General features: G+C 43.8%; 1 protein-coding gene across 1 annotated transcript in view; it reads left to right on the forward strand.

The window, feature by feature from the left end:
* Positions 1–26,764, forward strand: part of ARHGAP33 (Rho GTPase activating protein 33) — a gene marked incomplete in the record, with an annotated part of 3,206,105 nt that overhangs the window by 906,309 nt on the left and 2,273,032 nt on the right.

Below are 26,764 nucleotides of genomic sequence, written 5' to 3' on the forward strand. Positions count from 1 at the left end.
GTATCAACAGTTTTTGATATCTCAGCTGAAAAGCAAGATGACACAACCAGAACAACCAGATTTAAAAGAGTTACAGGATTTGTTGCATGGTGCAGAGCAAGTGGGTAAACATACCTTGCAGTGTGGTTTTGATGCTTTAGAATCCTCATGTAGAGCTGCTGTTACGGGGTCTGTTATACATAGGCATGCTTGGCTCAAGGAGCAAACCTTAGCAAATCATGTCAAAGCTAAATTATTAGATGCACCTTTTCAAAAAGATGTATTGTTTGGTGTTAAAGCTGAGGAGGTGCTAAAGAAAATGGAGGAAAAAGCGAAATCAATGCAAACAGTGAAAGATTTCCTGCAGGTACAGCCTCAACGTTTCAGCAGAAACTGGCCTTCACAAAATTGGTCCTTTCCAGCCACAGACAGACCTCAAAGGGGCAGATACAGGCATCCAAGGGGTAGAGGGCGACCTCAAGGATCTTTCAGAGCCAGACAGTGGCAAGCACCGACCCCAAGAGGTGGAGAAGATAGATCACAGTCTTTTAGAAAACAGACACAATGACTTCCCCCTACACCTGCCAAGCAAAGCTTTAATGGCAGCACCTTTGGGCGGAAAACTGACATTATTCTCAAAAAATTGGCATATTGTTACAAAAGACAAGTGGATTCTGGACATTATAGACAGAGGCTACAGGTTCCACTTTTACACCCTTCCAAAAATGAGAGGCATGCCAAACCTGCCACAAAATCAAAGGGCAGAGGCACAAAAACAAATTTCAGCTCTCATGGACATGAAAGCAATTCAAGAGGTACCTGCAAAAGAACAAGGTCAAGGGTTTTATTCCCGAATATTCCTGATACCAAGGAAAGACAAAGATTGGAGACCTATCTTAGACCTATCCATCCTCAACACATATGAACACCATGTGAGGCAGAGCACCTCGCTGGCTCTGTTCAAGAGAAATCTTGACCTGTGGATGGGAGATCGTAGGTTTACCCCGGGAATCATCTCTGTGTCACTGCTGGACAGAGGCACAACAAACTAATGGGCACAGTATTTTTTCATATAAGTGGTGGCGTAAGCCACAAAAATTTGGGCTAGGCTTATAAATGCCTTAGGGCAGATAGCCTAGTATAAACCTATGAACCTATGAACCTATATCTACAGGTGCCAAAATTCAAGATGCTCACATTACAGCGGCTTCTTCCCATGCTGGGCAAGGAGTCTTGGCTGGTAACATTGGACCTCAAGGAGGCATACCTGCATGTCCCTATCAGACTAGCTTGCAGAAGATACCTCAGATTTCTTGCAGGTTCAACCCATTACCAATTCTCTGCATTGCTCTTTTTGGCTTATCTACTGCGGCCAGAGTGTTTACGAAATGCCTGGCATCAGTAATCGCCTTCTGCAGACTACAAGGGATACAAATCTACCCATATCTGGACGACTGCCTGATCCAAGCGGACAGCAAGGGCATACTACTGCAGCACCTGGCATTTGTAATAAAACTGTTGAACTACCTGGGATACACAGTCAACAAAAAGAAATCAAAACTAATACCCTCTCAACAAATAATTTTCCTGGGTGCCAGCTTAGATACAACCACCCAGATGGCCTACCTCACGCCAGACAAGCAAGGGCAACTGTCTCAATACTTCAGAAAAATGGCAACTTACACCAGGCTAACTGCAAGGAAAGTCCTGCAGGCTCTGGGATTCATGGCATCTTGCATCCTACTAATCCCGTGTGCAAGGCTGCATATGAGGAAACTTCAATGGTACCTAAAAAACTTATGGTCTGAACACAGCCACAGCTTGGAAGCAATTATACTACTCATTCCATGCCTTCAAAAGGAATTTGTGGTGGGCTCAAGCTTGCCAAAGAAACACAGGTCTTCCTTTCTGTGTACCTCAAGCACCTCAAATCATCACAACGGATGCCTCAGATTATGCCTTGGGAGCACACATGACAAATCAGTGCATTCAGGGAGAATGGACCCGAAAAGAAAAGCACCTGCACATCAACCAAAAGGAAATGCTAGCCGTGCAAAAGGCTATTATGACCTTCAAAGACCTACTGCATCCAGGCCAGCTATTGATAAGGACAGACAACACCACAGTAATGTGGTACATAAACAAACAGGGGGGAACTCATTCATATCCCCTGTGCAGGCAAGCCATGACCCTATGGAACACAGCACTGGAATTGCAAATTCAACTACTGGCACAATTCCTGCCAGGGAAGGAAAACACACTGGCAGACAACCTAAGCAGAAATATGACAGATCCACACGAAGGGAAGTTGCGTCCTCAAGTTTTCACAAAGATAACTCAGGCATGGGGACAGCCAGACATAGATCTCTTTGCTACCCACAGAAATTGCCAGTTGAAAAAATTTTGTTCAAGGACCTATCATCCACAGGCCTGGAAAGTGGATGCACTTTCCTTCAATTGGGCAACATTGACAGTCTGTGCCTTCCCGCCTCTTCCTCTGCTGCCCAAAGTTCTATTAAAAGCCAGAGCAGAGAGGCCGAAAATGATTCTCATTGCTCCAGACTGGCCAAGACAACACTGGTATCCGCTCCTGAAGAGCCTTACACATTACCCACCATGGACCCTACCTCTAGTCCCTCTTCTGTTGTCCCAGCACAACTACAAAACTCTTTACAGCCATCTCAAAACTCTAAATCTAGCTGCATGGAGAATTCCTTGATTTTCCAACAGTTTCTCCTCTCCAAGGAGGTGCAGGACGTCATCTTGGAGGCCAGAAGACCTACTAGAAAGGCCTACTCCGCCAAATGTAAACGATTTTGTGCCTGGAATCAAGAAAAGGGACAGAATCCTTGGGTAATAAATATACCTCAAATTTTACAGTACCTAGCTGAGATGTTAAACAATGGACTTTCCTTCTCCTCCATCAAGATCCATGCTTCAGCCATTTCTGCACAATACAACACAGATCCTCCTTTATTCTCTCATCCTCTCTTAAGGCAGTTCCTCAGAGGGGCAAAGAATATAAAACCCCCAAGGAAACCACCAGTCCCTGCTTGGGACCTCAACTTCGTATTGGAAAAGCTGACCCTTCCTCCCTTCGAGCCAGCTTCTTCAACAGAGTTACAGTACTTGTCATGGAAAACAGCCTTTCTTCTGGCTATCGCCTCAGCACGCAGGGTTTCGGAGCTACAGGCCCTCATGGCTGTGCAGCCATTCATCATTTTCCATCAGGACAGAGTTTCCTTACGAACCAACCCTACCTTTATGCCAAAGGTAGTATCCAGTGTAGCTTTGAATCAGACTATCCACTTACCTACCTTTTATCCTAATCCACAAAACAAAGGAGATAAACTACTACATTCCTTGGACATTCACAGGCAACTTCGTTACTATTTGGACAGAACAAAGCCATTCAGGAAATCTGAGCTACTCTTTGTGTCCTATGCTGCAGGTGCTCAAGGAAAGGCCATTTCCAAACAGACAATTTCAAAATGGATAGCCCACTGCATACGTTTTTGTTACTCATTTCATGGAAAAACTGTGCCTGCATGCATCAGATCCCACTCCACCAGAGCCACAGCTACCTCTGCAGCCTTCCTCAGTGGGGTCCCTACCAAGGACATTTTGGAAGCAGCCACCTGGAGTTCGGTGCACACTTTCTCCAAGCGCTATCACCTCCCACTATACTCAAAATGTAGAGCGGGCTTTGCCACAGCAGTCCTGCAGGGCATCCTAGCTCCTCCTAGTTCTACGTAGTGCCTACCACCCTTACTTAGCTTTGGGATTCTACCCATCTGTTATGACTGCAGCTGTATGCACGATGAACATAGTACAGTTTTGTACCTACCATAAATGTAGATGTTCGAGTGCTCATACAGCTGCAGTCCAGGTTTCCCTCCCTCCATCCCCTCTTAGGACAGGCTTATGACAAACACTTTTCATATAACCTTTTTGGGGTATTCTTTTATGGTGTATTTGCTTGCATCTACTGTTTTTGATTTATCAACATTGCATCTTTGCATAACATTGTTTGCCTTCCTTCTGGGGGCACCTGACATCTGGGGCAAGAAAAACTGAAGAAAATGGCGTTGGCTGCCCTTTTATACCCCTGCCGCACTGACGTCAGGGAAGAAGCAATGACAACCGATGCCGGACCTAGACTTTGGAATTCGGCCGACCGAGGACCTGCCTGACGGCAGGATAACCCATCTGTTATGACTGCAGCTGTATGAATACTCGAACATCTACATTTATGGTAGGTACAAAACTGTACTTTTCTTAGACTTGAAGGAGAACAGAGACCATTCACAGACGTAGATCTTTATCTACATTCTCAGACATGCACAGAGCTCCACCTAAAAAATGGATGCTTAATCACTAAAGCCTGGAAGAAGACCATAGCCTTCTCTTCTAACCTTTATGATGTAACTAGCGTGTTGTTATAGTAGTGTGGCATCATGTGCAGTCACATATATTAAATGTGCGCTGGAGAAGTTTTAGCAGTGACCTGTCCTATATGCTAAAGCAGGCAAGTGATCTGATTGTGTCTTTTCCATGTGTTCCACAATGGATGGATGTTTGATCTGATCTTGGATGCGTGTTTCACTGTTGCAGTCATTACATTTGGGTAATCTGCTTGCAGGTTGCCCTCAGTTGGCCTGATTAACAAAGTCTTGGGTCCTGCGTCGGTTGCTGTACCTTCTTCCATGACGTCAGGGGTATAAAACATGCAGCTGATGCCATTACGTCAGTCTTTCTTGCCATGCGGTGCCCGAAGCAGAAGCAGTTCGCAAGTGCCAGTCTGCCGACTCCTGACATTTTCGTTTGAGTTTCAGAACTGAAGTCTTCAACTTAAAGCTAAGTTCTCCATTGTGGAAACTTTTTCTTGCTCCTTGCCAATGTCAGTAAAAGTTAATAATTGCATTACTTGTGGAAAGCAAATACCTCATAAAGATTTTCATTCGTACTGTATTCCTTGCCTAGGCCCTGACCACAATGTACCTTGCTGTCTGTTTTGTGCTTTATTTAATCAGCGCACTATCCGTCATCTGTATATTTTTGCCTCTAAATATTTTAGTTCTCTGTTTAATTATCCAGAAATGTCGCTGGTTAGCCATCCGAATACCGGGATTCTGAAAAAACGCAAAGATTAGTCGGAAGTCGAAAATTGCCGACGATGCTTCTCCTAAGCCAGTCGCCAGTTTGCCGGTACTCCAGTGAGGGGCTTTTGCGGCCCCTGATACCCACTACTTCTGATTCGCAGGCATCTACTGAGACCCATTCAGAGTCTGATATGCCGCGAGATACTTCAACTATGGAACCCGCGGATGTCTCTACCTTGGATGGGTCCGGGGCCACTGTGCAGGCACCGGCTTCTGAAGGTGTATTCAGGCCTACGGACTTGCATATTAAATCGACGCCTCCTTCATTACTAAGGCCTAAATCTCGAGCCATGTCTAAAAAACCGATGCCCAGGCCACATGCTCAGGCCCCTATGCCTAAAAAACAAATGATAAAAATGGCTGAAGATCTAATAACTCTAATCAGGGGTAGTCACCCCCCCCCCCCCTCTAAGAGGCCTAGGGCTGAACTTGATTATGAATCTTCTGATCAGGATTCTGTTTCTTCTGACTCTTCTGATGACTTGGATTTGTCCTTACCTACTTATGAGGATTCTGATGCAGAGGATTCTATTCCCTCTGCTTCCCCTCCTGAGGATTTATCTTTTGGGGAAACCTTACATATTTTAAGGTAGCATTTTCACTGGGAAAGCCAGGAATTTTGTGATTCAAAAAAGAGGCTTAGGGATTTCCTCCTCCTACCTCAGTAAAGGCCTTTGGCAATACCTCCTGTACTAGACATTGTTGATGATGTTTTCTCGGAATCCAGTTTGGCCCCTCATTTCCTGCCTCCTGCTCCTAGTAAATCTGACAGATACTACAGGGTTCCTGAGTCCCACAAGTTCCTTTTCAAAAATCCTGTTGCAGACCCAGAGACTATTTTGCAGGGGCCCAAGGGCATTAAGACTTTTACTGCTAAAAACCCTACCCCTTCTGATAGAGATTCCAGGGCGCTGGATAGATGGGGTAAAAAGGTTTATACTTCAGCAACCTGGCAATCAGAGCTTTAAACTGCCAGTTTCATATGTTAAAATATCAGCAACATGTCACCGGACTGCGTAAACAGAAAATGATGTTGATTCCTGACTCTGTGGAAAATAAAGATTTACAGGATTTAATGCATTCTGCTGAACAAGTTGGAAAACACACTTTTGCAATGTGGTTTTGATTCTTTAGAGGCCTCTTGCAGGGCTGCTGTTACTGGGTCTGTGCTTAGAAGGCATGCTTTGCTTATGGAGCAATATTTGCCTGATCATGTTAAAGCTAAATTGTTGGATGCTCCTTTAAATCAGGACTGCCTGTTTGGCAACAAGCCTGAAGAAGTTCTTAAAAAGATGGAAGATAAAGCTAAATCTATGCAAACTGTTAAAGAATTTTTACAAGTGCAACCTCCTAGATTTAGTAGGCACTGGCCTGCTAAGAATTGGTCCTTTCCAGTCCTTTCCAGGTCTTCTCAAGTCAAACCCAGACACAGCAAAAACCCCAGGTTTCAGTCTCAGGGGACTGCCGGAACTAAGTAGTGGGGGGCCTCCACTTCCAAATCTGAGAATAATAAGACACCCCCCTATGGTAAACAGTCTCACTGACTTCCTTTTAAAATTTCCAAGCACTTATCTTCTGACCGACCTTTTAGGGGGAAAGATTATTCATGCAAACAACTTGGAACTCATAACCCAGGACAAATGGGTTTTAAATATAGTGCCCCACACATTGCCAACACCAAATGGGTGGCCGGACCTGCCCACAAATCAGTGGGCAGAGGCTCAAAAACAAGTACTTTCCCTCTTAAGCATGTGTGCTATTCAACTGGTACTAGAAGAGGAAAAGGGACAAGGTTTCTACTCCAGACTTTTCCTGGTACCCCGAAAAGACAAATCATGGCGTCCAATCTTGGACCTGTCTACTCTAAACACCTTTCTGGAGATTCCAAAATTCAAGATGCTGACTCATCACCAATTTCTTCCTATACTGGGCAAAGACGCCTGGTTAGCAACTCTAGATTTAAAAGAAGCATACCTGCACATCCCAATCAGGGCATCTTGCAGAAGATAACTACGCTTCAAAGCAGGCTACACGCATTATCAGTTCTCTGCACTGCCCTTTGGCTTGTCTACTGCACCCAGGGTATTTGCAAAGTGCCTGGCTCCAGTTATTGCATTTTGCAGGCAAAGAAATATTCAAATATACCCATACCTGGACGATTGTCTAATTCAGGCAAAAAGCTAGGGCATACTTTTGAATCATCTGGCGTTTGTAAAAAGGGTTCTAACTTGTCTGGGGTACACCATAAACAAAAAGAAATCACAACTGGTACCCTGTCAACAAATTACATGTCTGGGAGCAAGCTTGAATACATCTTCCCAGATGGCTTGCCTCACGCCATGAAAACAAATTCATTTGGTAACCTATTTCAAACAAGTGGCCACAAAAACCCCACAAAAACCCTGCTGTCTGCAAGACCAATACTGCAAGCCTTGGGATACATGGCCTCCTGCATTCTTCTAATTCCATATTCAAGACTGCATATGAGGAGACTACAGTGGTATCTAAAAAGCCTATGGAGTCAACATTCTCACAGCCTAGAAACAATGATTCTTATCATACCTTGCCTACGCCTAGAGTTCCTCTGGTGGGCAGAGGCCTGCCACCAAAACAAGGGGCTACCATTCATACTATCCCCTGCCACCCAAACCCTAACAACAGATGCATCAGACTATGCATGGAGGGCTCACCTGGCAGGGAAGTGCATTCAGGGCAAATGGAACCCAATTCAAATGCACCTACATATCAATCAAAAAGAAATGTTAGCTGTACAGAATGCTCCGACAGCCTTCAAGGACTACATTCTTCCAGGACAACTAATGGTAAAGACAGACAACACCATGGTTATGTGGTTCATAAACAAGCAGGGGGGTACACGTTCCTACCCCCTCTGCAGACTAGCCATGGCATTGTGGAACACAGCCTTGAGCTACCAAGTGCACCTACAAGCTCAATTCCTGCCGGGAAAATTAAGTACACTGGCAGATGGACTAAGCAGAAACCTCATGGACCCACACAAGTGGAAACTGGAACCAACGATTTTCAACATGTTGACAAAAGAATGGGGGAGCCCAGACATGGACCTATTTGCCTCCCCCCTGAACTACCAGTTGGACACGTTTTGCACAAGGACTCCCCACAAACAAGCCTGGAAAGTGGATGCTGTGTCCTTCAGCTGGAAAAAACTATCAGTCTATGCCTTCCCCCCGCTGCCTCTGCTCTCCAAATTTCTAATAAAAGTCAAACAGGACAAAGTAAGGATGATTTTGATTGCTCCATACTGGCCGCGCCAACACTGGTACATCCTCCTGCGCAGTGTGTCGCAGTTATCTCCATGGCACCTGCCTCAGACCCCTTCCCTGCTGTCTCAGCAGGAGAACCAGATTCTGCACCCTCAGCTTCCAACACTGAACGTTGCAGCCTGGCTGTTTACTTGAACTCACCCTTACCATCCCTCAGCAAACCTATGATGGATGTCATCTTAGAGGCAGAAAATCTTATGCTGAAAAATGGAAAAGATTCTGTAGATTCTGTGCCTGGAACCAGTCTCAAGGGATGAGCACACCAGCGCCCAATTTACCTCAGATTTTGCAATACTTAACTGAGATGCTTCACAAGGGCTTGTCTTTTTTTCCTCCATTTAAAATCCACGCCTTAGCCATTTCATCTCATTATAACACAGAACCTCGCCTCTTCTCTCATCCTCTGCTCAGGCAGTACCTCAGAGGGGCCAAAAATTTGAGACCACCCAGGAGAGCTCCAACCCCTGCCTGGGACCTTAACTTTGTATTGAAGAAACTCACTCTACCTCCTTTCGAGCCAGTTGCTACTGCAGACTTAAAATTTCTTTCTTGGAAAACAGCTTTCCTTTTAGCAATCACTTCAGCTAGAAGGATATCTCAATTACAGGCCCTTATGGCAGTGGAGCCTTTCATCATCTTTCATGCGGACAGGGTGTAACTCTGGACCAATCCATCCTTCTTGCCCAAGTTGGTATCCAGTGTGGCTCTTAATCAGTGCATTCATTTGCCAACCTTCTTTCCCAATCCACAGAACAAAGTGGAACGGATTCTACATTCCTTGGATGTGAACAGACAACTTAGATTTTACTTGGACAGGACTAAACCTCGAAGAAAGTCTGCAACTGCTAGTGGCATTTGCTGCAGGGGCAGAGGGGAAGCCTATTTCAAAACAAACCATTTCTAAATGGATAAGCCATTGCATTAATTTCTGTTATAAGTACCATGGAAAACCTATCCCCCAGGGGATCGATCTCACTCCACTAGGGCTGCATCTACTTCTACAGCCTTTCTCAGAGGTGTTTCTACCAGGGACATCCTAGAAGCTGCTACCTGGAGTTCTGTACATACTTTCACCAAGCATTATCATTTGCCAATTTTTTTCTAAATCCAGAGCTGGCTTTGCCACTGCTCTCTTGCAGGGCCTTATAGCTGGCCCTAATGCTATATAAACACCTCTTCCCAACCATAGCTTTGGGAATCTACCCAAATGTAATGACTGCAACAGTGAAACACAAATAACATAGTACAGTTGTGTACACTTACCATAAATGTAGATGTTGGAGTGTATTCACTGTTGCAGTCCTGGTTACCCTCCCTTCAGCCCCCTTACTTCTTCTGGCTATACCTCTACTTTCCTTTACTTTGCTTAAAAGCCTTTTTGGTGTATTTGCTTTTTGTTGGAGGTATACCTTTGTGTTTTTATGTTTATTTGCTCCCCATTAGGGGGGCACCTGACATCTGTGGCAAGAAAAAACGATGTAATGGCGTCTGCTGCATGTTTTATACCCCTGACGTCGTGGAAGAAGGGACAGCAACCGATGCAGGACCCATGACTTTGTTAATCAGGCCGACTGAGGGCAACCTGCAAGCAGATTACCCAAATGTAATGACTGCAACAGTGAATACACTCTAACATCTACATTTATGGTAACGGTACACAACTGTACTTTCTGCCTATGGCCACTTCAAGGTTTTGATTTCGTGCTCAGACTCCTCTTCTTACCGATTTTAAGGCCAGTGAGAAGAACGAGCTACCTCCGATCTTGTTTGCTGCCTGAAGAGCTAGAACAGATCTTGGTGCTCAGGAGAATTTTGCTGGAATAATTGAAACTTTTTTTCTAGATAAGTAAACTTCACCTCCCTATTTTCATCTTTTGTTTGATGTTCTCTCTTCCCCTTTGTCTTTTACCCATTCTTATTTTTGGGAGGTTCTACTGCTAATAATCAGAGAAAATGTACCTACCTACCTTTTTATAGAGTACCTTTCTATAGCTACTATAGATGCATAAAATATAATAGTTAATAACTTTTTAATTTTCTGTATAGCATTTGTATTCTGATCAGGACATCGGATAAGCTATCCAGCTTAAGAAGTGTATTGCTTGCTCTCATAAGCTTCCAAACTTGTATGCGCATGAGAAATTAATTTATTGCTTGGGGCTTTCTCATTTTTAGAGGTGGCATGCTTGATTTGTGAAGACTTCAGGCAAACAGCCATAATGAAGAGGAGGAATAAACTTACTTTAAAGGGTCTCCTACAGTCAACCCCAGGAGAGAAGCCCACAGCAGCTTTAGGGAAGTCTGCAGCTGCTGTTGCTTCTTTCTCCTCCAAAAAGGGAGACAAAACTAGGGAAAAACAAAAGGAAACTGACAAGGACAGGTCAGAAACTTCAAAGAAGAAATCTCTGGATCTTGTGCCCTCGGATGATCTGGCTACAACAGCAAAGTCCTCTAAACCTTTGGATCCATCGCTGTTTTTGGACCTGTAATGCCACCTAATTTTTTAACATAGCCTTTTACCCATAGGCTGCAGTCTCCTATTTTTACAAGGTAGACGTTTGTTATCCATCCAGACCTCCATCAGCTTCTTCCATGAGATCAGGTAGGTCCTCTCAGAGCCTCAGGAACTGATGAGGCATTTTGGACCCAAATTTAGTTGGGGATACTCCCTGTGCTGACCACTTTCAGTGCTGTAAAGTATGCTTCTTCCCCTCAGTCTTTAATAGCGTTTTCTGAGATCTGTCTTCTCAGATTGGGGCTTTTGGATCTGCCTCTGGGCCAGAGTAGCTCTGCATATTTGCTGAGATTACACTCTTAAAGTTGGGTTCAGCACATTCAGAGCAGTCTGAGTCTTGGAGACATACTGCTGGTACCAACAGCAACTTGATGGGATCAGATCCGAGGTCCTTAAGATCCTTTCCTTCCCTTAGGAGCATCGGCACTTAATAGTTGGACTCCAGGGTCAGCCTTGGATCTTATCTGAATAGCTTCCAGGGTTGAGCCATGTTCAGGCAGTCTTGCAGCCAAGTACCAGAGATCCATCTCAAGCTAGAGTGGGAGAGAGCTTCCCTCTCTCAGCCATATCCAGCCCACCTGCAAATGATTTCCCAGGGTCTGAAGCCTGCTCTCCCAGTCCCATCAGAACAGCCAGTTCGTTAAAATTTTGAACCGGTTATATTTATTGGGACTGACTGTTTCAGAGTCCTCTGCTGAACCTCCCATAGTAAAGGTTCACTGGAAAAATAAGTGTAAGAGGAGGCAGTTAGATTCCCCTAAGGAATCCCCAACCACCAACATTGATGTTGATTTAAAGGAGAGGATTCCCATAGCTACCTCTTTGAGAACATTTCGTTTGGAGAGTTTTTTTGAACTTCTTGGACAGAAAGGGGGCTGGTCTTCCCAAAATCTTCCTCTGAAGGAATCTGTGTTCCTCTAAGCATTTGGTTCTGTCCCATCTACTTTTGGGTAGTCTAACATGCTGATGACTTGGGCATGCAAAGAACCAAACAAGGCTGAACCTATTCCCAAGAAGCCCGATAAAAACTTTGGTGGCTAGTTAAGATAGACCCCATTGTAGCAAGGATCCCACAGTAGTTTCCATGGTAATGATGGAATCCAATAAGGAGAGCTTGCAGAAGAGATCTGCTCTGTCCAACCACCTAACTGGGAAGTTGTATGTGTTAGACGTGTGCGAGATCAACATTCCCTGGATAGGGAATATTACCTTTCCCCTGGGATTGCATGATCTCTGAGTTAGTATATATAATTGTGCAATCTCAGGGTTAGTGTGTATAATTCATTGAGGGGTGCAACCCAACCGTACAGTGGTTTAAAGTTGCATGTGCTGATGTTCTTCCTTGGCGCATGCATAGTAGGTTGTCAAAGTTTTGTATTTCAACATACAGTGCTTTTACTTTCAGGATGTCGACCGTATGCATTAGCCAACCAACTGAAGGTAAATCTCTGACAAAAAAATTGCAAGCCTGTCGCAGACAAAAAAATACTTTACAGTCAAGCATTCCATATAATTTCTCTTACTTTCCCAACAGCAAGATTGATATTAGAACTCCTTGGATCTATGTCAGCTTCCTTAATTCTCTAGTGCCACTAGCAAGGTATTGTATAAGGGTACTGCAGTGGATGGTCGTAGTGCAATGGTCAATAAAACAATGTTCTCTGTTTACACTGGTTTGGATTACAAAGAATTGCAGGGAACACGTAACTTGGTGGATCACCACAGACGTTTCTCAGGGCTGCCATTTTATTCTTCCACCGCCCAAAGCCAAATTGGCTATGGGTGTGTCCCAGCTGAGGGCAGTGCATTACTTGAGAAGGATGGCCCAAAGTACTTGGTGTTGACTAAAGATTAATTTTGATGTCAATGATCTGGAAATGAATGCAGTCCTATTAGCACAGCAGGCATTTCAAGATGCTCTCCTTCCAGGGATGATTGCCATCAAGACTGACCATAGGTCAGTAATCTGGTACATCAGCAAGCGGGGGGAAACCAGAACCTACCCTTATGTCAAAGGGTCTGAGCATATGACATGGCCAATGCCTTCCAGCCACTTTCTTTTGGCAATGCATAACCTGGGGAAGTCCAACATGCTAGCAGAAAAACTGAGCGGATCCATCTTTCTCCCTCACAAATGGTCTCTCAACCCTGTGATGGCAGAAGTGATTTTTCATCTGTAGGGCCAGCCATACTGCAGTCTTTTCACTTCCCCTCTCAACTTCAAGTGCAGCAGGTACTTTGCTGGGACCCCCCCCCCCCCCGAGGGCGAGTTACCGACAGACACTATAATTCACTTGGGCTTCTATATGCATTTTCCTCCTACTTTTCTAGTCCCCAAATTCCTGCACAGAGCATCTCACCAGAAGAGCAAATAATCCCCATTGCTGTGTTCTAGCCAAGACAAGTATAGTTTCCCTTCCTGTGGGCCTTATCTGGCACATTCCCATTGGGTGATGGATCTAACTCAGGATCTCCTTTCTCATCCATCAGGGGTGACTCATCCAGACATTTGGACCCTCAGATTGACCACATGGTTTCTCAACTTCCAATGATGGCCAGATGGTCCAGATTTTCCTTCCCGGTTCAATGCATCCTCATATCCTCTTATAAGGACTTCTACTAGGAAGGTGTATAAGAGCAGATGAAAAAAAATTTCTCTTTGGGCTGTTCAAAGGCAATTAGACCCCTTTTCAGCACCTCTTCCACCTATGTTAGACTTTCTTGTTTCCATTTTCAACAGTGGAGGTAGTTGTTCTACTGTAAAGATCTAACCTACAGTCAGTTCAAATTTTCATGAAGGAGATAACCATTCATCCGTGGCATCATTTAAATTATGCAGAGGCACTCTAGGAGGAAAGAGGTCAAGGAGACCTCGTGGTGGAATGAGTAAGTACAGGAGAGTATACAGAGAAAGAGGCTGGTGAAGTGGGATTGTCTAAGAGATGAAGAAAGTAGACAGGAGTATAAGGAGATGAGGTGCATGGCAAAGAGAGAGGTGGCGAAGGATAAGGCATATGGAGAGTTTTATGAAAGGTTGGACACTAAAGAGGAAGAAAAGGGCCTGCACCGATTGGCTAGACAGAGGGACCGAGCTGGGAAAGATGTGCAGCAGGTAAGGGTGATAAAGTATAGTGAGGGAAACGTACTCATAAGTGAGGAGAGTGCGTTGAGCAGCTGTAAAAAGTACTTTGAGGGGCTGATGAATGAAGAGAATGAGAGAGAGAGAAGGTTGGGTGATGTGGGGATAGTGAATCAGGAAGTGAAACAGATTAGCAAGGAGGAAGTAAAGATGGCTATGAAGAGAATGAAGAATAGTAAAGGCTTTTGGCACAGATGACATACCAGTGGAAGCATGGAGGTGCTTAGGGGAAATGGCAGTGGAGTTTTTAACCAGATTGTTTAATGAAATCTTGGAAAGTCAGAGGATGCCTGAGGAGTGGAGAAAGTGTTTTGGTACCTATCTTTAAGAATAAGGGTGATGTGCAGAGCTGTAGTAACTACAGAGGGATAAAATTGATCAGTCACAGCTTGAAGTTATGGGAGAGAGTAGTTGAAGCTAGGTTAAGAAGGGAGGTGATGATTAATGATCAGCAGTATGGTTTCATGCCGGGAAAGAGCACTACAGATACAATGTTTGTTCAGAGTGTTGATTGAGAAATATAGAGAAGGTCAGAAGGAATTGCATGGTGTCTTTCTGGAAGTGGAGAAAGCCTATAACAGGGTGCCTAGAGAGTAGTTGTGGTATTGTATGAGGAAGTCAGGAGTAGCAGAGAAGTATGTAAAAGTGGTACAGGATATGTACGAGGGTAGTGTGACAGTGGTGAGGTCTGTGGTGGGGGTGACGGATGCGTTTTAAGGTGGAGGTGGGATTACATCAAGGATCAGCTCTGAGCCCTCTATTTGCAGTGGTGATGGACAAGTTGACAGATGAGATCAGACAGGATGCCCTTAGGACTATGATATTTGCAGATTACATTGTGATCTGTAGTGAGAGTAGGGACCAGGTTGAGGAGACACTGGAGAGGTAGAGATATGCTCTAGAGAGGAGAGGAATTAAGGTCAACAGGACTAAGACAGAATTTGTGTGTGAATGAGAGGGAGGATAGAGGAATGGTGAGGATGCAGGGAGTAGAGGTGGCGAAGGTGAATGAATTTAAGTACTTGGGATCAACCGTTCACCTCTTTTCCACACTCATCATTACTTTGAAGAGAGTACAGGCAGGGTGGAATGGGTGGAGAAGAGTGTTAGGAGTGATTTGTGACAGAGTGGTACCAGTAAGAGTGAAAGGGCAGGTCTACAAGAGGGTAGTGAGACCAGCTATATTATATGGGTTGGAGACGGTGGCATTGACAAAAAGGCAGGAGTCTGAGCTGGACGTGGCAGAGTTAAAGATGGTAAGATTTGCATTGGGTGTGATGAAGATGGACAGGATTAGGAATCAGTATATTAGAGGGTCCGCTCAGGTTGGACGGTTTGGAGACAAAGCCAGAGAGGTGAGATTGCATTGGTTTGGACATGTGCTGAGGAGGGATGCTGGCTATATTGAGAAAAGGATGCTAAAGATGGATTTGCCAGATAAGAGGAAAGACGGAAGACCTATGATAAGGTTTATGGATGTGGTAAGAGAGGACATGCAGGTGGCTGGTGTGACAGAGCAAGATGCAGAGGACAGGAAGAAATATCCACTGTGGTGACCCCTAATGGGAACAGCCGACCTCCACCTTAAAACGCATCCGTCACTCCCACCACAGACCTCACCACTGTCAGACTACTCTCAAAGGTGCATTTTTACTCTATCACAGTATTAAGGATCTTACTTCTCCATGGAATTTAACAGTACTTCTTCAAGCCTTGACTCAACCCCCCTTTAAGTCAGCTGTCATGGTGGACTAAAAGAATTTTTATCTTGTGAATACAACCAGAAAAGCAGTTTTCCATCTGTCAGATGGATATCAGAACTCCAGGCTCTCTCCTAAGCCAACATACCTGATCTTTTACAAAGATAAGGTGTCTCTCTGTACTAATCCCTTCTTTGTTTCTAAAGGGAATTCAGAAACGTGTATAAATCGGTCCATAAACATGCCTGTTTTCTTTCCAAATTTTTCCAACAAAGGGGAATGCTTCATTTGGATGTCCATAGACCGCTTAGATTCTCTCTCTGTCTACAGAACAAGACTTCAGAAAATCACACCAGCTATTTTATTTTTCAAGCGGGGTAAATTGCGTTTCAGCGGTGACTGGATAAAAGAAATGCATCAGCACTTTCTAAACCACCTAAGGCTCATTCCACTAGATCTGTGGCCACATCCTCCATTTTCTGGTATAATCCACTTTACTAAACAACTAATTCATCTTTAAGTATGGTTATTGTAAGGATGACTTGGGTAATTTTTTATTATTAGAAGAGATTTTGTGACCTAAAAACTTGGTTTATATATATCTTAAGGCAATCCAGAATTGTATAATTTGCCATGAAATTTTGATTTATTTGGTGTTTGAGCAAAACTGATGATCCTTTATCAAAGCGAATACTCGTCTTCAAAAAAAAAAAATATATATACTTTTCAAAGGACCAGTGTTAGTTCTTTCAGACTAAAATTGTAACTGCTGAGCAACTTGAGTTTGTTGCTTTCACACTTGCCTTCCTGGCCATGCCCCACTATGAGATTCTTTTGCAGCATGCTCATCTTGAAAGCATAACCAGTAATGACTTGCAAATTTTACATTAGCTAGGAACTGACTGCCTCTTGCTTGTTATTTGCAAATGGAAGAGTAGGTTATCATTCTCCATGTTCTTTGCTTTTTATGTTACATATTTAATAGTCACAGATGGAGATGTTTTGCTTTGTCAAAAAGTAAATGGAAAGCAAATGAAAAACATATTTTTTCTGGATTGTAAATTCCATCTGCATTACCTCAAGGGCTAAGACTGTCAGGACTTAACCCACCTAGCTTCTTCCACTTGTCCATAATGCTGTACAGATTAGTCTCCTCCATATTCTGTGCCATACATAAGGGTTGCTCGATTTAAAAATGGTCCCAGGGTACCAGTCTTTTTTTATATGTTGTGTTTAATCATTACATTCTTTTTCTCCTTCTTTGGCATTTGATTCTAGACTATGTTCCTTTTAGTGTTAAACTTTTATTAAAGAAATAAGCAGACCTTGTAATTCTTCTCCCTTTTGTAGAATTCATGGGAGTTTCAAGGCCGTTTTTGTCTAATGGCCGTGCATACTATGGAATACCCACCCTCAGGCTTTACCTCCCTTTTAAAAAGGAAGAGGCCAATTAGTCCCTGTAGAAATTTGAGAGTACCTATCTAGTCTTCCATGTTTAATTTGAAGGTGGATACAAAATTACATTGGAATAGATTTTCTTAGCCAGTTAAACAGATAAGGGGTAGGCACTGGGTGATGAATCTTTGTCTCCATCATGTTCAGTTTCATCTGATTATAAACGTTCAGGTCTCTGGTTCTAGTGTTGGCTGATCTGCTTGTTTTACTTGTGAGTTGTAGGGAGTCGAGAACCACTGAATCTCTAATGGTGTGTTAAGTGAGGCATAGATCACCCCTCAGGGGTCTGTAAGACAGAGTTCAGGAATAGGGCTTTCAGTTTATCCTGATAACTAAGGTTCTTAAGACCAGAATCTTGTTTTTGTTAGGAACCTCTGTGGCTTTACATATTTATTGGGATGTCATGTGAGATCATACCGAGTGGACCACTGTACTCTCTATTGGGTCTGATCAGTATTGAATATAAGTTGATGACTTCTTTGTCTCTAGGTGAAATGCCTTTGGTTACTAGTTGCACTAAGTAGAAGTATTTCCTTAACACAGTTTATACGTAATGATCAAAGGAGAGGGAACTGTCGACCAAGGTGTCCAAGTTCCTGACTATCTTTTGGCTTTGTAAGAATGTGTTGTCTACTGTACATTGTGAGTAATTTTAGTTTTCTGAAAGAAATAATACTCCACTTTTTACAATTCAGTTTAAGCCCATTTTCTGCACACCAGGTATTAACTAAGGTAAGCTGTTTCTGAAGGGTGCAGAAATCTTTAGGAGTTTTAACAGTTAAACACGGTTTTCAGTTGTCTAAAAGTGTGATTAAACAGAGGGCCGGTATATCCTTTTTTGAGGTTAGTAGAAGTAGATGGCAAAGACCCAGTACAAGCTCCTGAGGGAATCGCTGATCAAGTACCTTATCCTAACTGAACAGGCACCTGACACACAACCTATGTGGGTTTTGTCTTTCAGCCAAATGGCAAACCATCTTTCCACATAAAGAGCTTTGTTGAAGGATTATAGTTTCCTTGCAATTTTGGCTTGAATAATGGTGTTGAAAGCTTTGACCAGATCAAGGTTAGCTGTATGAACAGCATGACCACTGTCTACAGCTTGTGTAATCCTTTCAAAGAAATTAACAAGGTTTAATAGGTATGATCTCCCTTTAATGAAGTTAAATTGTTGGGGGTCAAACTTAATGAAATTCAGAGTACCATAAAGAGGATGATTTTGATGTGCTTCATAGATTTACAGATAGACTCATGAGACTGGTCTGTAATTTCCAGGGATTGTTAACCAATTTAAGGAAGTGCTTGTAAAGAGCCTTTTTATGTTTAATAAACACCTGAGTATGTTTTCAAGACCCTTGGAGGAAGTGTTTTTGGTTTTAGGTAACACATTGAGAATGTCGTCTAGTAATACGTGGTTAAGGGAACCTGAAATGAAATGGTATAAGAATAGGTGCTTCGTGGCTGAAGTTTGCAGAGAACTTAGTATATTTGTGATGCCAATTGGGTTGGGGTGAAGGGTTCCATCAAAGGGCAGAGAGAAAATGTTGATTGGAAATCCATAGTTTTATAAGAAGAATTTACACTTATCCTTTTTTAGAAGCTAATCTCCATTCATGGGTTGTTTTACTGGTCTTGTAGTGCTTTTCATTTTGTTGGTAATATTTTTGTACTACTCTGAGGAGTTATTCCATTGCTGTACAGTTTGAGGTTCTTTTTCTCTTGCTGTAAAGTTTGTTTGCCAGTTCACTACCAGGAGGTGTTGCTTTTAAAGTTCTTGTTACATTTGGCAGACGTTGGGACTGCTAGATCTGTGTATTTGTCTACATTGGAGTAAAACTCCTTAGTAAAGGTGGCTACTGTGTCTGTCTCAACAATAGTGATGTCATGGGTAAATGTAGAGATTACAGGATATAATTGTATAAGGTGAAGTCCTTAATTACAGAGACATTGGTTACAGTAGGATGGTGATTTTGAGAGTAAAATCTTTAGAATAAGATTCAACTTTACTGGAGAAGGAGAAACCAGCAAATAGGAACAGGTAGAGTCAATATTTGTGAAGACACACCCATAATGTATTGGCCTGTTGTGTGTTTTGCCAACTATTTGGCCCAGGGATTTTTTGACCTTATGCCATTCTTTTACTGTGTGTGTGTGGAGCTGTACTACACTGCATAACATGTTTTCTAGTGGTTGTTGCAGCTTTGCATTTTTAGAATGCTGCTATTTGTCGTCATCTGTTTTGGGTGATTACTGCATTTTCTAGTTAGGATCAGTTCATTTGTAAGTACAGAGAAAAAAACAGAAGGCTTAAAAATGTAAACGTGGGCCTAAAATAACCACACAAAACAAGTGTAACAAATAAATAGGTAAAGTTCGCTCCTCTGAGCATGTTGATGTTGGTGCAAGCTTTCCTCTCTACCATCAAGGATAGAAGGAAGAGGTTAGAACTGGGAAAACTTAAAGGCTATATTGTTTCAGGATGTTTCTGTTATCCAAGCTTCTTCTAGTGTTTCTGGGCAGACCTCTGTCAATCTCAAGCCTAGAGAAGTTAAGAGAAAATCTCCTCTCTGAAAGAGACTCTTCATCTGTACCTCTTTAGAAGAAACCCTTTGTGTGAAGGGGGGTAGGTTGGTCAGTCTTTGGACCCCACCCATGACCAGGTAGCATACCCTCAACCTCTCAACTCAGGCTTTGGACTCTGACTCCACTGCACCAGATCAGTCATTTCCCATAGATCTGAATCGGTGAATCTGGAGTAAAATCCTACTCCACCAAGTCAATCAGTTCATGTAAATCCATCTCCGTGAATCTTGACTAGAGAAGAATGAGGCAAGTCTTCTTGACTTGTGCAGTGTGTGTGGTCCTGAGTTTCATCCCTAGCTAACACTGAGGGTGATTCAAGTGCCTCCTTTGATTAATTTCTTTTGCTGTGTGGTTTTGGTCAGTTGTTAACTGCTGTGTTTGTTTACTTGTAGGGATGGATAAAAGCAGAGACTCCCATGCCTTTAGAAATTGTTCCTGTTGAGTGAAAATTCCACCCCAGGATAAGCGCTCCAAATGTATTAAATATTTGAGAAAGACTTGTTTCTCTCAGGACTGCTATATTTAATCCTCATTCATGCTCTACACTGTTAATGAACCCCAGAATTGTTTAGAGTTTGAAAAGCTGAAAACTACTCCTCTTATGTTGTCCCTCTCACCTTCTTTCTTACTGGATGAGTTCCAAGCTGATACTCTGCCAATACACTAGCTCAAAGTCTCTCACTTGGCTCGTGGCTCAACACCTATCCCATGATGCATTGGAGTACCTCCCAGATCTCGTTTACCGCTTAATGAGTTCGGATGCTCTCTCCTTGGCCATGGCTAAGTGTTTTTCAATTTCATTATTGATGGCTGTTTTTGACAAAAATCATATTATTCGAGTTGTTGTAGATCTTAGTTTAGACAGTTTATCCTTCCTGTAGGTTTTTGGTGTAATTCGTTTATCGCCTGTTGTGGTGTTGTTTATTGGCCGTCATTTTCTCTCTAGGCCTGCCCTATCCCAGTCAGTCTTGTGGTAATTTGTTTATTTCCCTTTTAGCTCGTTTGAGGTAAAGAGATAAAAGTAACCTGTTTTAATTAGAGGGTTTGTGGCGTGTTTCCCATCAGGTCAGCTAGGTCCATTTAAGTTAGAGGGCCTAGCGCCCATTTAACGTAGAGGGTAGTGCTGTGTTTTCCCTGTGCTGTTTTTTGCTGTGTTTGTTTAGGGTAATTTTTGGTGCAATATTTCTTATTGCAGTTCTTATTCCTTGCTGTTCAACATGTCTGAAGAGTCCAGAAATAAGGAACCCAAGCTCTCTGGATTCAAGAAATGCCAACAATGCTCCCAAAAAATGTCTATAACTGATGGGCACAGTGTGTGTGTGTGTGTGTGTGTGTGTGTGTGTGTGTGTGTGTGTGTGTGTGTGTGTGTGTGTGTGTGTGTGTGTGTGTACTGCTTAGGAGCTATTCACCTGCAGGAATCTTGCAGTTGTTGTCACTCCTTCAGCTCTCGAGTGTTACATGAGAGGAAAAACAAACTGATTTTAAGAGGTTTAATAACGCCTGCTTTTTATAAAGCTGTACAAACTTCCCTAACTACTAGTGACAAGTCTAAGAGACCTTCCTCTTCATCCTCTTCCTTGGCTCATTGAGAGCCTCCAAAGAAAATACCTAAACTGACAGATCTCCTCAGCTCCACCGCCTTCAGAACCGAGGGAGACAATCGGTGCAGACAAGTCTAGCTCATCGGTTCCAAAGACTTAGGAGCCGATACAGACTACTACTCTGAGCCGGTGTGTTGAATTAGAACCGGTATCTGACTTTGAGATCTCCTATTCTTCAGAGGTCTTGATCCCATACACACTCTCATCCTGGTCCTCTAGGAGCTTATCAGATGATGACGTGGACAGTGTGGTGCGCAGGCTTTTGAACTCGCTGGCACTGGCAAAATTATTCTCGGCTATGACCCCACCGGTCTCGGAGCTGTCCAAGATGACTACATCCACTATTCCTCCTCCGAGCCAAGCTGGATCTTCGGAGCCAGAATGCCAGATACCTCTAGCAGTAGACCCTTTGGTTCTGGAGTGTCTAGGAGCTGTAGTTCTCCAGTTAGCTCTAGGGGGTGTCTTGGACCAGTCTTTTCAGTTCCAAGTCTGCCCCTTGGTGCATCTGCACGGGTTAGCTAGTCTCCTACATCAACCTCCGAGCTGATGTTCATCGTGCATACAGCTGCAGTCATAACAGATGGGTTTTCCTGCCGTCAGGAGGGTTCTCGGTCAGCCGAATTCCAAAGTCTAGGTCCGGCGTCTGATGTCGTCGCCTCTTCCCTGACGTCAGTGCGACAGGGGTATAAAAGAACCAGCCAACGCCATTTTCTTCAGTCTTTCTTGCCGCGCGGTGCCTGAAGCAGAAGCAGTTCGCAAATGCTGGTCGGCCAGCTCCTGAGATTACGAATATTTTTCAACCGCATAAGGATTTCCATTCCCTCTGTATTCCTTGCTTAGGCCCAGACCACGATGTCTCGGCCTGTCGTTTTTGTGCTACATTCAACAGACGCACTATTAAGCGTCGGACGCAGTTCGCCCAACACTTTTTGGCAAAAAGTTTCATTACAACATGTCATCGGATACTCTGACTCTAGTTTTGAGTAAACGACGCAAAGATAAGGACCGACATACGAGGTCCGCGACTTCTACCGACACCACGCTAAAGCTGACTACAGGTGCTCCGGTTCTCAGCGAGGTGCCTACGCAGCCCCTGACTACCGATGACACTTCATTAGTGGTGTCTTCTTTGCCGGAGGTCGCAGGCTCTTCGGCCCACACATCAACTACAGAAACCGAAGCCACTCTTGGCGGGGAAACTCAGAGTTCAGACAGGCCTGCCACCTCTCAAGGTGTCTTCAGGCCTTCTTCTTCTTTTTCCATTAAGGCTTACACTAAATCTAAAGCAGCCATGCATTCTAAAAGACAAGCCCCATAGGGCCCCTCTCAAGGCCCCATGCCTAAAAAGCAGATGCTCAAAATGGCTGTGGATTTGATTACTCTTATCTGGGGTTCTCAACCCCCTTGGACAAAAGGCCCAGAGTGGAGGAAGAATACCCTTCCTCAGACCAGGCCTCCATTACTTCAGAACATTCTGAGGACCAGGAACATTCTTACTCCCCTTTCGAAGATTCTGATGCAGAGGAGTCCATTCCCTCTGTCTCCCCCCCCCCCCTGAGGATTACTCTTTTGGGGAAACCTTGCATACCTTGAGGGAACACTTCCACTGGGAAGGTCAAGAGTACTCAGACTCCAAGAAAAGGCTCAGGGATTTCCTCTTGCTCCCTCAGCACAGGCCTCTGGCTATACCTCTTGTCTTAGACATAGTAGATGATGTGTATGCAGAGTCCAGCCTTAACCCCGATTCTTTACCTCCAGCTCCAGTCAAGCCTGACAGGTATTACCGGGTTCCTGATTCACACCAATTCCTATACAAACGCCATGCGGCTGACCCAGAAACTATTTCACAGGGTCCCAAGGGAATTAAGGCCTCCACTGCCAAAAATACATTGCCTTCAGAGAGAGATTCCAGAGCTTTAGAAAGGTGGGGGATAAAGGTATACACCTCGGCCACCTTAACCATGAGGGCATTAAACTGTCAGTTCCATATGTTAAAGTATCAACAGTTTTTGTTATCTCAGTTGAAAAGCAAAATGTCACAACCTAAACAACCAGACTTGAAGGAGTTGCAGGATTTGTTGCATAGTGCAAAGCAAGTGGGTAAACATACCTTGCAATGTGGTTTTGATGCTTTAGAGGCCTCATGTAGAGCTGCTGTTACAGGATCAGTCATATGTAGACATGCTTGGCTCAAAGATCAAACCTTACCAGATCATGTCAAAGCTAAATTACTAGATGCATCTCTTCAAAAAGATGTATTGTTTGGTGTTAAAGCTGAGGAGGTATTAAAGAAAATGGAGGAAAAGGCAAAATCAATGCAAACAGTGAAAGATTTCCTACAGGTACAACCACCACGCTTCAGTAGAAATTGGCCTTCAAAAAATTGGTCCTTTCCAGCCACGGACAGACCTCAAAGAGGTAGATACAGGCACCCGAGGGGTAGAGGGCAATCTCAAGGATCATTTAGAGGCAGACAATGACAAACACCTACACCAAGAGGGGGTGAGGATGGTTCACAGCCATTCAGAAAGCAGACCCAATGACTTTCCCCTTTGCATGCCAAGCAAGACTCAAATAGCAGCACCTTTAGGCGGAAAACTGGCATTATTTTCGAAAAATTGGCATATTGTCACAAAAGACAAATGGATCCTGGACATTATAGACAGAGGCTACAGATTCCACTTTCACACCCTTCCAAAAATGAGAGGCATGCCAAACCTGCCACACAATCAAAGGGCAGAGGCACAAAAACAAATTTCAGATCTCATGGACATGAAAGCTATTCAAAAGGTACCTGCACAAGAACAGGGTCAAGGTTTTTATTCCAGACTATTCCTGGTACCAAGGAAGGGCAAAGATTGGAGACCTATTTTGGACCTTTCCATCCTAAACACATATTTACTCGTACCAAAGTTCAAGATGCTCACATTACAGCAGCTTCTTCCCATGCTGGGCAAGGAGTTTTGGCTGGTAACATTGGACCTCAAGAAGGCATACCTGCATGTCCCAATCAGACAAGATTGCAGAAGATACCTCAGATTTCTTGCAGGTTCATCCCATTATCAATTCTCTGCATTGCCCTTTGGCTTATCTACTGCACCCAGAGTGTTCACGAAATGCCTGTCATCAGTAATTGCCTTCTGCAAACTTCAAGGGATACAAATATACCCATATTTGGATGACTGCCTGATCCAAGCGGACAGCAAACACACTCTTCTGAAACACCTGGCGTTCTAATAAGGTTGTTGAAATCTCTGGGATACACAGTCAACAAAAAGAAGTCAAGACTAGTACCCTCTCAAACAATAATTTTCCTGGGTGCCAGCTTGGATACAAACACCCAGATGGCCTACCTCACGCCAGAGAAACAAGGGCAATTAACTCAATACTTCAGAAAACTGGCAACCTTCACCAGACTGACTGCAAGGAAAATCCTGCAGGCTCTGGGATTCATGGCATCTTGCATCCTGCTAATCCCATGTGCAAAGCTGCATATGAGGAAACTTCAATGGTACCTAAAAAAACTTATGGTCTCAACACAGCCACAGTTTGGAAACGATCATACCACTGATTCCATGTCTTCAAAAGGAATTTCTGTGGTGGGCTCAAGCATGCCAAAGAAACATAGGTCTCCCTTTCAGCAAGCCTCAAGCAAATCAAGTCATCACAACAGACGCCTCAGACTATGCCTGGGGGGCGCACATGACAGATCGGTGCATTCAGGGCAAATGGTCACAAAAAGAAAAGCACCTACACATCAATAAAAAGGAAATGCTAGCAGTAATAAATGCTGTTATGGCTTTCAAAGACCTACTGCATCCAGGCCAGCTATTGATAAGGACAGACAACACCACAGTGATGTGGTACATAAACAAACAGGGAGGGAACCCATTCATACCCCCCTATGCAGGCTCTAGTCATGTCTCTTTGGAACATGGCTCTGGAATTACAAATCCAACTTCAAGCACAGTTCCTGCCAGGCAAGGAAAACACGCTGGCAGACGATCTGAGCAGAAATATGACAGATCCACACGAATGGAAGTTGCATCCTCAAGTTTTTACAATGATAATTCAAGCATTGGGAAGGCCAGACCTAGATCTCTTTGCCACCCACAGAAATTACCAATTGACAAAATTCTGCTCAAGGACCTTTCATCCACAGGCCTGGAAAGTGGACACACTCTCTTTCAGTTGGACAACAGTGACGGTTTATCCCTTTTCACCTCTTCCACTGCTGCCCAAAGTTCTATTAAAAGCCAGAGCAGACAGACCAAAGATGATTCTCATTGCTCCAGACTGGCCAAGACAACACTGGTACCCACTCCTGAGGAGCCTGACGCATTCCCCACCATGGATCCTGCCTCTAATGCCTCTTCTATTGACTCGGCACAACTTCAAAACTCTTCACAGTCAGCTGAAAACACTCAATCTAGCCGCATGGAGGATTCCTTAAATTCACAGCAGACCCTACTCTCCAAGGAGGTGCAGGATGTCATTTTGGAGGCCAGAAGGCCTTCTACTAGAAAAGCCTACTCCGCAAAATGGAAACGGTTTTGTGCCTGGAATCAGAAAAAGGGTTAGAATCCTGGAATACTGAATTTACCTCAAATATTACAGTACCTAGCCGAGCTGCTAAGCAGTGGACTTTCATTCTCCTCCATCAAAATCCATGCCTCAGCCATTTCTGCAGAGTACAACACTGATCCTCCTTTATTCTCTCACCCTCTCTTAAGACAGTTCCTCAGAGGGGCTAAGAATATAAAACCCCCAAGGAAGCAACCAGTACCTGCTTGGGACCTCAGTTTCATTCTAGAAAAACTAACCCTGCCTCCTTTTGAGCCAGCTGCTTCAACAGATCTGCAATATTTGTCATGGAAAACAGCCTTCCTTCTAGCCATCACCCCAGCACGCAGGGTTTCGGAACTACAAGCCCTCATGGCTAAGCAGCTTTTCATCATTTTCCATCAGGACAGAGTTTCCTTACGAACCAACCCTTCATTTATGCCAAAGGTAGTATCCAGGGTAGCCTTGAATCAGGCTATCCACTTACCTACCTTTTACCCTAATCCACAAAACAATGGGGAGAGACTACTACATTCCTTGGACATTCACAGACAGCTCCGTTATTATTTGGACAGAACAAAGCCTTTCAGAAAATCAGAGCAACTCTTTGTGTCCTATGCTACAGGTGCTCAAGGGAAGCCTATTTCCAAACAGACAATCTCAAAATGGATAGCCCACTGCATACACTTTTGTTACTCTTTTCATGGAAAAACTGTACCTACAGGCATCAGATCTCACTCCACAAGGGCCACAGCTACCTCTGCA

Source organism: Protopterus annectens, chromosome 8.part0 (assembly GCF_019279795.1).
Source record: "Protopterus annectens isolate FY-2018-M chromosome 8.part0, PAN1.0, whole genome shotgun sequence".
Lineage (NCBI taxonomy): Eukaryota > Metazoa > Chordata > Ceratodontiformes > Protopteridae > Protopterus > Protopterus annectens.